Consider the following 13,869-nt stretch of genomic DNA (forward strand, 5'->3'; position numbering starts at 1 on the left):
GTACCCAGTTACCATCAAGGCATAGATGGGAGAACGCACCACTTCCGATGGATTTTTCTTCTTCCTTCTCTCTGTCCCCTCCCTCTCAGAAGAAAATGACTGCAAACAAAATCACTACGTCACTGGAGGTAGAGGGAATCCCATCTCTGCACTCTTTAGAAACCAAGGCCAGCAAACAAAAACAAGCCAATTATAAGAAACAAACAAGTAATTCAAAATAAGAAGCAGTAAACCCACAGGAAATTCTTACAACAACCTCAACAAGCCAAAAGGCATTTTTCAGTAAAAAGGCTGAACAAATTCCTCCGATGTTCATAATCAAAAAAGCTTCCTAGACACAGCAAAGGCGAGATATTTCTTCTTATCACATATAAAGACTAGGGGACAGTTACATAAAGACATAGGACAGAGAGACATATTCACCAGCCGGGTGTGGATAGCTATGGAATGACACAGTGAAGGATATTTATAGGGGATTCCCTGCTTCCTGCAATGTGCGTCAACAGCATCACCAAAGAGAACAGAAATTACCACTATTCTCCTAAGCTAAATCTGAATGAAGCATCACTTGGAATAGCCATGGAAGAGGTAAAATCTGAATAGAGTAAAAGTTCTGGCAAATCTAATTTTTAAAATACTTTAAATATAAAAGAAAGCAAACAAAAATGCCCACAAAACCCTCACAAAACTTAAGACTTGAAAATTCTCTAATTTCCCAAGTGTGTATTATACAATTAAATTGGCCAAGATACAAGAGACATCTGTCTTTCTAGCTTCTTCCCTACCCAGTCTGTGGAGTTCAAGGACTTTCATATAAAGAAAGAAAATTATCCAGCACTCACCCCAGATGGATCTGCACCTAAACCAACAGGAAGCTCACATTATTAATGGAGACCTCATTGTAAGACTGTTGCCGGAATTTTGCCGGAAGAAATTCCTTCTGGGAAACCTGTGCCTCTTCCCTCGCCCACAGTCCCCTCCCGCCCCCTTCACCCTTGAATGAAATGCTACTGATCCTTGCTGCTGCGTCTCCAGCAAGCTAATTGCTCTGACAAGCAGCTCTGAAGCAGACCATGGCCCAGCTGTTCAGAGGGATGTCACCTAGAGCTCTGCCAACAGTCACACTCGGTGCGCGCGCGCGCGCACCACACACACACACACACACACACACATACATACACAGAGGCTGCAAGAGCACTCCCTCCCACCTCTTCTTCTCGCTCTCATTCAAGCACTTCAGAGACATGCCTGCCTCCACGCTGCTCTGAGGATAGTTTTTAAAGACACAGCAGCAGCTCTTTCCTGCTGCATATGTTGAGATGCTAAAATAGAGTCTTATTAGAGAAGAATAATGAGTTGGGAGTATGTATTGAATTAAAAGCTCACTTGTCAATTTACTTTGCCTTTTCTCACCTGCAAAATAATTGAGGCCAGAGAAATGGTCTTTGCCTAAAAGCTCCTGGGCTAACTTTAGAAACTAAGACCAAACCTAGTTGCAGAGAATTTTCTTTCCTGCAAGCTATATTTAGTGAAATAATTTTTCATTTTGGGGAAGAAAGTAGGCAACACAGGATACTAGTAGCTATCTGTTCCTCCTCCCATATCTGCCCCTAAAAGGATGGGGAGAAGACTTTAGCTATAAAATGGGGGAATGAGGAAACCGTGAAGGCACCTTACTGATAGAACTGATGAAAAAGGGTGAGAATAGAGTGTACGGATAGGGATGAGGATAAATAGATTAAAATAAAGAGAGTGCTACAAAGGACACCAGGAAAGAAGAGTAATAGTTCCTGAAAGTATGCATGACTCTGGGACAGAAGACTCCAAAATGACCTTTAGGTCTTAATTTTTAAGAGCCTAAGGAAAGGTAGTAATAACCTCTATTGCTACAGCAAGTAATGGACATTATAGGTGGTGTCTGCAATAACACAAACTAACATATGGGTAGGGTCCAGGTATCCCAAGAAAAACAATAAAACCTGTCGCAAAGATACAATTAGTATTCAGTCAAATACATATTTATTGTGTGTTTGTGTTCTTACTATGGGCCAGACACTATAAGATAAGCTCTAGGGATATGAGATAGATTCATTAAGAATCATACAGAAGAAGAAAAGAAAGGATTCTGGCTTTTACTCTGAAGCAGATGAGAAACCATTGGGGGCTTAGAAGGCTGATCCTGACGGGCCAAACAGACCAGTGAACGGAAACTGGCTTTTACACTTAGGGAAATGAGAGGCGATTGGGAGCTTTTTTTTTTTTTTTGAGGAAGATTAGCCCTGAGGTAACTGCTGCCAATCCTTCTCTTTTTGCTGAGGAAGACTGGCCCTGAGCTAACATCCGTGTCTATCTTCCTCTACTTTATCTGTGGGACACCTACCACAGCATGGCGTGCCAAGTGGTGCCATGTCTGCACCCAGGATCCAAACCAGCGAACCCCGGGGCCGCCAACGTGGAACATGTGAACTTAACTGCTGCGCCACTGGGCCGGCCCCGGGAGCTTTTAAGCAGAAGGAATGGCATGTTTTAGACCTATATTTCTTTTTAGCTTCTAAATTTTTGTTTGAGAAATTTCTAACATACAAAAAATTTGCAAAAATAGGTATAATAGTCATCTGGATTCTTACACAGACTTAGTACATATATGTGCATGTATGCATATGTATATGTGTTTTTTTCAGAATTATTTGAGATGTTCTCATGTTCACTTCTAAAATAATTCAGCATGTATTTCCTAACAGTAAGGTCATTCTGAACTATGAGAACAGCCACCAGCCAAGTCCCGGAGGAATTAATGGGAAATGCAAATTAAGGATACCACTCTACTACCTCTTTGAACCTCATCTATAAAGTGGGGTAACTGTAGTTGCCTCGAAAGATACTACAAAAATCAGAAACAGATCACTGGCACAGTTCCTGGCACAAAGCATGCAACTTAATAAGTATTATTATTACTGAGTTTAACAGGAAAGAACATCTATTAGAATCAGGAATGATACAAGGAAGCTCACCATCATTGTCTCTATTCAATATTGAATAGGAGGGCTTAGATAAAAGCAGTAAGACACAGAAAGGAAATAAGAGGTATAAGAATTAGAAAGACCAAATTTTCCTAAATTTAGCAATGCGACTGTAGAGAATCCAAGAAAATCTAAGGACTAACCATTTAGCACTAAAAAGAACTCAGCTGAAAGGAAAATCAATGCACTAAAATTAACAATGTTTCTATATTCTAACAACAATAGAAAAAGGGAACCCACACACAATAACAACCAATACTACCTAGGGATAAACGTAACAAAAGAAAAAGAAGATCTTTAATGAAAAAGTTCTAAAACGGTACTGAAAGATACAAAAACACAAGCAAATGGAGTGATAGACTATACCTCGGGATGGAAAGATTCGATATTGCAAAGAAGACAGTTCTCTCCATGCTAATCTATAAACTCAATGCAATTCCAACAAAAATGTCAATGGAGTTTAAGTAAGATCAAGACAGGCTGGAGTGATCTGCCCTAGTAGGTGTAGGCTTCTAATATAGTAATTAAGACATGAAAATTGAGCAGACCAATGGAAAAGAATAGAGATCCTAGAACAGACCCACACATTCAAAAACTTGATTATATTAGAGGAGGCATAATTAATATTCAGTAACAAATTGTTATCCATATAGAAAAAAAATCAGAGCCCCATTCACACCACACACAAATATAAATTCCAGGTGGATTAAAAACCTACATATAAAAAGTAAATGCTTAAAACTTTTTAGAAACAAATATACAAGAATCTTTATAACCTCAGCATAAGGAAGGATTTCTTAAATAAGAATAAGCATAAACCGGAAAAACAAAGATTGTAATGCTTGATGACTTTAAAATTTCAAACTTCCATACAATTTAAAAAATCATGAACAGTTAAAAGCTATGGACTGGAAAAATACATATATTTTTTGAAACATACATATATGACAAATAGTTGCTACTCAGTATACACACAGAAATTATAAACCAAGAAAGAAAAAGACAACTCACCAGAAAAGTTGGCAGACTCAAAAGTAGAAACCCAAAAGCCCTATAATAAAAGAAAAGCTCATCCTCTACTAGTAATCAGGAAAATGAAAATTAAGACAAGGAACTATCATGTTACACACAACAGATTGTCAAAAAAATTAAAAATTCACAAGTTTTACAATACCATGCACTGGTATGTCAACAGATTGTTCATTTTTTTGCTGAACAGTACCCTATATTCTACAGTTTGCTTGTTGAGTAATATCTGGGTTGTTTCCAATTTTTAACTATTACAAATGGAGCTGGTATAAACATTCATGTCTTGATGTGGACATATGGATTCATTTCAGAGGTGGAATGGCTGTGTTATTATGATAAATGTATGTTTAATTAGAAAAAAAACGTCAAACTGTTTCAAAGTGGGTGTACCATCTTACACTCCTATCAGTAACATATTAAGAGTTCCAGTTGCTCCACATCCTCACCAACATTTGATACAGTTACACTTTTTAAGATGGGCCACGCTAATAGATGTGTAGTGGTATCCTTAATTTGCATTTCCCTAAAGACTAACGCTGAACATCTTTCCATGTGCTTATTTGCCAACCCCATATTTTCTTTGGCAAAGTGTCTGTTCACATCTCTTGCCCATTTTTAAACTGGGTTGTCTTCTTATTGCTGAATTATGAGAGTTCATATATTCTACATACAAATGTTTTCTTAAACTTATCTGCTAGTCTGTGGCTTGTCTTTTCATTTTCTTTTCTTTTTTTTTTTTTATTTTTTTTTTTAAAGATTTTATTTTTTCCTTTTTTCTCCCCAAAGCCCCCCAGTACATAGTTGTATATTCTTCGTTGTGGGTCCTTCTAGTTGTGGCATGTGGGACGCTGCCTCAGCGTGGTTTGATGAGCGGTGCCATGTCCGCGCCCAGGATTCGAACCAACGAAACACTGGGCCGCCTGCAGCAGAGCGCACAGACTTAACCACTCGGCCACGGGGCCAGCCCCTTGTCTTTTCATTTTCTCTATCATGTCTTCAAAAAAAGAAATTTTATTTTTATGAAATCAAACATCAACTTTTTTCTTTATACTTTATGCTTTCTGTGTCCAACTTGGGAAATCTTTGCCTAATCTATGATCACAATGATTTTCTCAGATGTTTTCTTCAAGAATTTAATAGTTTTAGCCCTGACATATAAGTCTATGATCCATTTTGAGTTAATTTTCTGATGGTGTGAAGTAAGGTTGGAGGTTTTTTGATTGTTGTTTTTTTTAATGTGGTGAAGGGTAGCAGAATTTGCCACCCCAAAATATGCCACTTTGGCATAAGGATTATTTTGAGCAGAAGGAAACTGAGAAAAAGATACAAGAAAAGCTCTCTGCCCTCCCTCTATTTGCCTAAAAGCAGGACATAAATTTACAAAGGTGTCCTCCTCCCTTCTCTACCAGGAAGGACAAAAGTTAATCATGGGAGACAACCCTTACCAGCCTGGAGATGGCACCAGAGGACTCTACATAACAAATTTTACTAACTAGTCTTTATCTACCCTTAGTTTCCCATATACTTGCCTTCCCACAATTTGCCACCCCTACAGACTCAAGGTCCTTTTCTGTTGTCTTGTCACTTCTATCAAAATTTATTGTGCCTGTCTTTAGATGCTAACTATATAAACCTAAGTTCTAACCAAACCTTTAGGTTACTCATCCATGAGTTTCTCCCGTGTATGCATGAGATATATATGTTAACAAACTTGTTTTTCCCTTGTTAATCTACCTTTTGTCACAGAGACCCAGCTGAGAATCCAGAAGAGTAGAAGGAAAAAGATTTTTCTCCTTCAAAATGGCTATCCAATTATTTAAGGATCACTTATAAAAAGTTATCCTTTCTCCACTGAAACACCTTAGTAACTGTGAAAACTCAATTGACCACATAAGCACAGGCCTATTAGGACCAGTTCATCTTATCAATAGAGTAATTAAGAGTTGTTCTTCAGGATTTGAGAGTCTTCCCTGTGTCCAGTTCAGGTCGGTTCAGACCACCAACCCATCAACTAGGCCTGTGCCAATGCCCGATAAATGACCCTTTCGATCTCAAAAGGGTGAAAACTCCACCCTCAGATCATGTTAACTCCACCATTTTGTGAACATGCATCTTATGAAGAGCCATGAAGCTTGACTACACTTACACAGACCATCAATTACTTCACCTCTCCTTACCTCCAATCATCGATACACTTTAGATCGTCCTGCCCTTTATCCCATAAATTTTGCCCCAAGCCTTGGATTGGGGAGACAGATCTAAGAACATATGCCTCCTGTCTCCTTGCAAATGGATCTCGCAATAAAGTTTTCTCTTCCCAAAAGCTGATGCTGTAATAATTGGCTTTTTAAATGCATATCAGGTAGGAGAACCCCATCTTTAGATCCATACACACATGGATCTATTTCTGGACTTCTATTCTCTTCCATTGATCTATATGCTTACTTGCACACCAATACCACACCATCTTAATTACCAAACCTTTACAATAAGTCTGGAAATCAGGTAGTTTAAGCCTTCCAACTTTGATTTTTGTTTTCAAATTTGTTTTGTGTATTTTGTGTATTCTAGACCCTTTGTGTTTCCACATAAACTTTAGAGGCAGTGTATCAATTGACTGGGATTTTGTTGAATATGTAGATCAATCTGGGAAGAACGGAAATCTTAACTATTGAATCTTCTGACCCACAAGCAATGTTTCATAGCTCTAAGTATACAGCTTTTGCAATGTGTCTTGTCAAATTTAGCCCTAAGAATTTCGTATTTTTACACTATTTGTAAATGGTATGTTTCATCAATTTCAATTTCAGATTGCTCTTCCTAGTATATAAAGACACAATTGATTTTTATATACTGACTTTGTATCCTGCAACCTTCCTAAATTTAATTAATTTAGATTCCTTGTGATTAATTAATGTAATTAATGTAATTAATGTAGATTCCTTGTGATTTCCTATATACACGATGCTGTCCTCTGCAGCAGAAAAAGTTTTACTTTTTCCTTTTCAAGCTTATGTCTTTTATTGCCCCCATCCCTCCTCTGTTAGCTCATTGCACTGGCAAGAATCATTAGTACCATGTTGAAAAGAAGTGGTGGAAGTGAACATCCATGCCTTATTCTTGTTCTTAGGGGCAAAGAATTTAGTATTTCATCATTTAGTATTAACTGGGGATTGCCCTCTATCAGATTGAGGAAATTCCCTTCTAATTTGTTGAGAGTTTTCAACAAGAATGGAAGTTGAATTTTCTCAAATGCTCTTTTCTCTTTTTCTTTTCTGGCTGAAGAAGATGTGCCCTGAGCTAACATCTGTTGCCAATCTTCTTCTTTTTGCTTGAGGAAGATTGGCCCTGAGCTAACAGCTGTGCCAATATTCCTCTATTTTTGTATTGGGTCACTGCCACATGGCCGCTGATGAGTGGTGTACGTTTGTGCCCAGTAACTGAACCTGGGCCACCGAAGCAGAGCACGCCAAACTTAACCACTGGGCCACAGGGCCAGCCCTGCTTTTCGCTTTTGAGATAAGTTTATGTTATTTTCTTTTTTAGTCTGTTAATATAGTCAATTACATTGTCTGAATTTTAAATGCTAAACCAACGTTGAATTGCTGGGATAAACCCTACTGAGTCATGATGTATTGTCCTTTTTAGATATTGTTGGCTTCAATTTACTAAAATTTTGTTAAGGATTTCTGCATCTATGTTCATAACAGGTATTGGTCTGTGGTTTTCTATGTCTTTGTTTGGTTCTGTTACTAGGGTAAGTGGGCTCATAAAGTGAATTGGGAAGTATACCCATCTCTTTTTAGTTCTTCAAAAGTTTATGTAGAAATGGTACATAAATTCTTTCTTAAATTATTGGTAGACTTCAGTAGTGAAGCCATCTGAGCCTGGAGTTTCCTTTGTGGGAAAGTTTTAAAATACAATTCAGCTTCTCTAATAGATAGAAGCCTATTCAGGTTATCTGTTTCTTTCTGATTGAGCTTTAGCAGTCTCTATCTTTTAAGGAACTTGTCCATTTAAGGTAAATTGTCAAATTTACTGGCATAAAATGGCTTGTGATATTCCATACTATCTTTATAATAGGTGAAGAATCATCAGTAATGTACTCTCTCTCATTTTTGATATTAGAAATGTATTCTCTCTTCCTTTTCTAAGTCTGCCTAAAAGTTTATCAATTTTGATAATCATTTTAAAGAACCAGCTTTTTGTTTCACTGATATTCTCTATTGTTTTTCTGCTTTTTAGTTCAATGAATTTTGCTCTGATCTTTCTAATTTCCTTTCCTCTGCTTACTTGGAGTTAACTTTGCTTTTCTTTTCCTAATTTCTTAAGGTGGACACTTAGTTCAATGATTTTAGATCTTTCTACTTTCTAATATAAGCACTTAATGCCATAAATCTCCTTTTAAGTACTGCATTCCACAAATTTTGCTATGTCATGTTCTCATTTTCATTCTTTAAAAAATATTTTCTAATTTCCCCTATTCTTCTTTGACCAATGTCTAATTCAGAGTGTGTTTAATTTCCACATATTCGGGAATTTTCCAGATATCTTTCTGTTAGTAATTTCTAATTTAATCCCTTTATGATAAAAGAACACACTTTATATAATTTTAATCTTGAATTTATTGAAACTTCTTTCATAGCCCAGAATATGGTCTATCTTGGTAGACTCTATGAACACTAGAAAAGAATATATATCATACTATTGTTGGGTGAAGTGGTCTGTAAATGTCAACTAGGTCATGTTCAAGTTATTTACTGATTTTTTTGTCTAATTGTTCCATCAATTATTGAGAGTAGTGTTGAACCTGCCAACTATACTGGTGAATTCTCTATTTCTCCTTTCAGTTTTATTACTTTTTGCTTCATGTATTTTGAAGTTCTGTTATTAAATGTATAAACATTTATGATTGTTAGTCCTCTTGAGGAACTGACCCTCTTTTCATCATAAAATAACCCTCAATATGAGGGTAATATTCCTTCTTCCGAAATCTACTTTGTCTAATATTAATATAGTAACTCCTGCTTTCTTCTGATTAGTGTTTGTGTAGTCTATCTTCTTCCATCTCTGTACTTTTAGTTTATCTGTTTCTTTAAATATAGTTAAAGTGAGTTTCTTGTAGATAGCACTTAACTGGGTCTTGCTTTTAAATGAAATCTGATAATTTCCACCTATTAATTGGTAGTGCTTAGATTATTTGCATTTAATGTGATTACTGATATGACTGGATTTAAATCAACCATCTTGCTATTTGTTTCCTATTTGTCAAATCTGTTCATCTTCCCTTTTTTGGACATCTTTTAGATTAATTAAGCATTTTTATGATTTAATTTTATCTCCTTTATTGGCTTATTAACTATACCTCTTTGGGTTTTTTTTAAGTGGTTTCTTTAGGATTTAGGGTATACATTTTTAACTTATCACAGTCTACTTTCAAGTAATAAACCACTTTGCATGTTATAAGAATCTTAGAACAGCATAATTCTGTTTTTACCTCTCCCTACCTTTTGGGCAACTGCTGTCATACATTTTATTTCTACATGTTATAATTCCCACAATACAATTTTATTATTTTGGTTTTAAACAGTCAATTATCTTTTAAGTGGCTTTTTTCAAATAAAAGAACTCTTTAATATTTTCTATATCGATTTCTGATTCTCTCCATTCTTTTATGTAGATCTAAATTTCCATATGGAATAGTTTTCTCCTGCCTTCAACATATCTTTTAGTGGTAGTTTGATAATGATTAATTCTATCGGCTCTTATATATTTTTTAAAGGCTTTATTTCATCTTCATTACTTTTATTGTGATATAATTGACACACCATACAATTCACCCATTTAAAGTGCACAATTCAATAGCTTTTGGTATATTCAGAGTTGTACTTTCATCACCAAAATGAACTTTAGAACATTTTCATCACCCCAAAAAGAAACTCCATACCCATTAGCAATAACTGCTCATTTTCTCCCAATCCTCAGCCCTAAGCAACTGTGGACGTACTTTCTGACTCTAGAGCTTTGCCCATTCTGCATGTTACTCTCTGATTTTGAAAGATATTTTTATTGTGTACACAATTTTAGGTTTGCAAGTTTTTTCATTTAGCACTTTAATGTTATCACTCTAATCTCTTCTACCTTGCAGTAGTTCTGATGAAAAGTGTGCCGTATCTCTTACCTTGTCTATTAGTGTGCTAGGGCTGCCATAACAAAATACCAGACTGGATGGCTTAAACAACAGACATTTATTTTCCCACAGTTCTGGAGGCTAGAAGTCCCAGATCAAGGTGTTGATAGGTTTGCTTTCTCCTGAGGCCTCTTTCCTCGGCTTGCAGATGGTCAGCTTCTCACGATGTCCTCATTTGGCCTTTCCTCTGTGCACACATGCCCTTGGTATTCCTTTGTGTGTCCAAATTTCCTCTTCTTATGAGGACACCAGTCAGATTGGTTTAGGGCCCAATCTAACAGCCTCATTTTAACTTAACTGCCTCTTTTAAAGGCCTTTTCTCCAAACAGAATCACATTCTGAGGTATTAGGAGTCAGGGCTTCAACATACAAATTTTGGGGACAGCCCATAAGACCTCTGCATGCAATGGGTTTTTTCCCTATGTCTGCTTTGAAGACTTTCTCTTTTCACTAGTTTTGAGCAATTTTATTAAGATATGCCTTGGTATAGTTCTCTTCATGATTTTTCTGTTTTGGGTTCTCATGGATCCAAGTAGCTCGAAGAATCCGAAACAGAAAAATCACAGAGAGAGCTACACCAAAGCATATCACAATCAAACTGCTTAAAATCAGTGATGAAGAGAAAATCTTAAATGAGCTTTTTGAATCTGTGAGTTTATAGTTTTCATTAAATTTAGAAAATATTCAGCCATTATTTCTTCAAATATTTTTCTGTCCCTACTCCCATATTCCTGAGACTCCACTTACAGTATTCAGACTGCCTGATGTTGTCCCTCTGCTCATTTGCTCATTATTCACTTATCACTGTATATCCATATTTTCCATCTTTTTTGTATGTTTCACTTTAGATGTTTCTACTGTCATGTCTTCAAGTTCACTAATTTTTAGCTCAGCGACAATCTTCCTCAAGCAAAAAGAGGAAGACTGGCAACAGATGTTAGCTCAGGGCCAATCTTCCTCATCAATCAGTCAATCAATCAATCAATCAATCAATCATGTGACTGGTAGCTACTGTACTGGACAGTGCAGGTTTAGGGGAAACCTCTGCAAATCTCTGGAGCTGTTTGTGTGTGAAGCCCTTTTCTCTCAAATACTCTGCCTATAATTTCTAGCTGTCTTGGCCTCCTCAAACTTTCACCTCTGTCTCCTCAACTCAGGAGATTGCCTGTTCTATTTGGGTATCCCTTCACATCCTAGGTATTGCACCCTGGAAACTTCTTTCAGGCCAAAAGGTGGGGCCATCTTAGGGCTCAACTAGTTTGTATCGCTTCTCTCAGGTATCACTGTTCTGTGCTACCCTTTGTTCAATGCCTGAAAACAGTTTTTAAAATATATTTTGTCCAGTTATTTATTTGTTTAAGGCAGGGGCATAAGTCAACTTCTTGTTACTCCCTCATAACTGGAAGTATGAGTTCCCTTCTACTAAGTTTTTAACTTTCAATTATTATATTTTTTTAATTTCTAAAATATCTAATTGCTTATTTTATAAACCACCCAGTCTTGCTTAATTTTCTTGTTTCTTATTCATGGTTTTTATTCACTCTTCTATGTCATTAAATATACTTATTTTATGTTCTATATCAAATAATTCCAGTATCTGAAGTTTCTGTGGGTCTGGATCAGTTGTTTATGCTGACGTTTGTAAACAGTGACTTATTTGCAATATTATTATTAATAGCTCATATTTGTTGGGAATCTATCTTTGGGAATTCTTTGAAGCCAGGGTTGAGGTATGTTCTACCAGTGATGATCTGAGTTTGCTTCTCTCGGGTGCCTTGCAGCTCTATCAACTTGGATTTACTTTTTTTTACAATTCAATTTATATATATTTAACTTTTCCAGAAAATAAATTTGCATGGCTCAAAAATATTTAAACTAGTTCCCTTCCCCTTCCTCTTGGTTGGGCCTGAGGATTAAACCAGTATAGTGTGTGGTAAAGAATTTAACCTTGCCCAAAGAGAGGTCTGGTCTTTCCCCTCAGCACCCTGGAAGTAATCCTAAACTACTGGAATGTCCTGCTTGATAAAAGTCTTTGTTTGCTAGGGGTCTTGAGCTGTGCCAGACAGTCTAACAATGTGCTCTATGGTGGGAACTTTGGGTCACACAGCATCAGCTCGACCTGAGGAAGAGTTGGAGACTGAAGTCAGCTAGATAGGCAATCAACCATATCTATGTAACAGAGTCACAATAAAAACTGTGAATACCAAGGCTTGGGTGAGCTTCTTTGGTTGGCAATAATCCACGTGTACTATCCTACACCATTGCCAGGAAGAGTTAACACTGTCCATGATTCCACTGGGAGAGGACAATGGTAAGCTCAACATTTGGAACCCTTCTGGACTCTGCCCCATGTGTTTCTTTCATTGGCTGATTTTAATCTCATCCTTTTGCTGAAATAAACCATAACTTTGAGTGTAACAGCTTTTAGTGAGTTCTGAGTCCTCCTAGTGAATTATTGAAGCCAAGGGTGGTCTTGGGGACCCCCAAACTCTGTAGTTGGTGCCAGAAGTGAGGATGGGCTTGGAAGCTGTTCCCTAACTTTGCAGACAGTCAGCAGTGTTAGGCCTGAGGATTCCGCTGGTGTGGGGCTAAGAAGGCAGCACAAGTGATCATAAGATTGATTTCATTCAGAAGGATTAGGCAAATAAGTAGCCTCAAGCAGCTTTCCTCCTAGCCTTCACTCAGGAATTTTCATGCTGCCTACCCCTACTTTCCCTACCCCCACAGTTTAACACCGTCAAGTGATCTAAAGAGTGTCAGGAAAATGAAACATAGTTCTACCTCTTAAAATGTCAGGGACCCTAGGTCTGAATTAAGATCTCTAAGGTAAACCGAACTCTCATAGAAGGTGTCACAGGGGGTTGGAAAATAAGGTTAACAGTCCTGCAGATAATATGCAATTCTGGTTCTGAATGCCACCTAAAAGACTTTCACAGTAAACTGATATGAACTCAAATTTATTAAAGATGTACAACTATACCATCAGACTGTCAGGGATAGACTTCTGCTCAGTAGCCCATTCTTCTAGCATGCCAGTAATAAATACACTCTAACTTTGTTATGGAGACAAAACTTGGATGGCCATTTTAGAAACCAAGCATGTCTTTTTGGACTTTCAATTTGTATCCTGTGTCATTTCAGTCTCCAAAATATAATTCCAGGTAAGATTGTAAAAGTCTTTCTATTCTTACCATTCTAAGAGACACAAAATAGAGAACCACAATACTTAGGATTTCCCTCTTTCCCTATATTGATATCCTATTTATCCAATGAGTCTGCACTATGCTAAGGCAGGTGGTGTGGCCTACCACGTGCCAAGAGCAGTAGGAACAATTCATAAGATTCCACAGAAAACAAGATACTTGCTCTTGTCCATACAATCAACATCTGGAATTTAAAAACATATCTGTGAAATTTGAAAGCAACAGAAATTCAAAATCATGAGGAAAAATAACCAAGTCCACATACAAATTAATAATAGTTTCTCCTGACAGTCCATTAAACTCATTTTCTGGACGCTATCAGCCGTGTTGAACTGGACTAAGTTTGTTGTCTTTCCCTGTGCTTCTGCTCTCCTCCAAGTTATCCTGAGTCTCTCTTTGCCAATACATTTCCATGACTCCCTGAAAA

General features: G+C 37.0%; 1 protein-coding gene across 49 annotated transcripts in view; it reads right to left on the reverse strand.

Annotated features, from left to right (window-relative positions):
• Positions 1-13,869, reverse strand: part of R3HDM2 (R3H domain containing 2) — a 124,624-nt gene that overhangs the window by 58,109 nt on the left and 52,646 nt on the right. For 13 of the 49 annotated variants that reach the window (XM_070621784.1, XM_070621782.1, XM_070621767.1 and 10 more), the window contains exon 1: positions 4,032-4,050. The exons of 28 other annotated variants lie outside the window; for them this stretch is intronic. The gene's annotated coding sequence lies outside the window, so the exon portion shown is untranslated. Of the gene's footprint in view, positions 1-39; positions 321-842; positions 1,166-4,031; positions 4,051-13,869 lie in introns of those variants that run through there. 8 more of the 49 variants (XM_070621791.1, XM_070621780.1, XM_070621804.1 and 5 more) reach the window with 7 other exon arrangements.

The sequence above is a fragment of the Equus przewalskii genome, chromosome 5, assembly GCF_037783145.1.
Source record: "Equus przewalskii isolate Varuska chromosome 5, EquPr2, whole genome shotgun sequence".
NCBI lineage: Eukaryota > Metazoa > Chordata > Mammalia > Perissodactyla > Equidae > Equus > Equus przewalskii.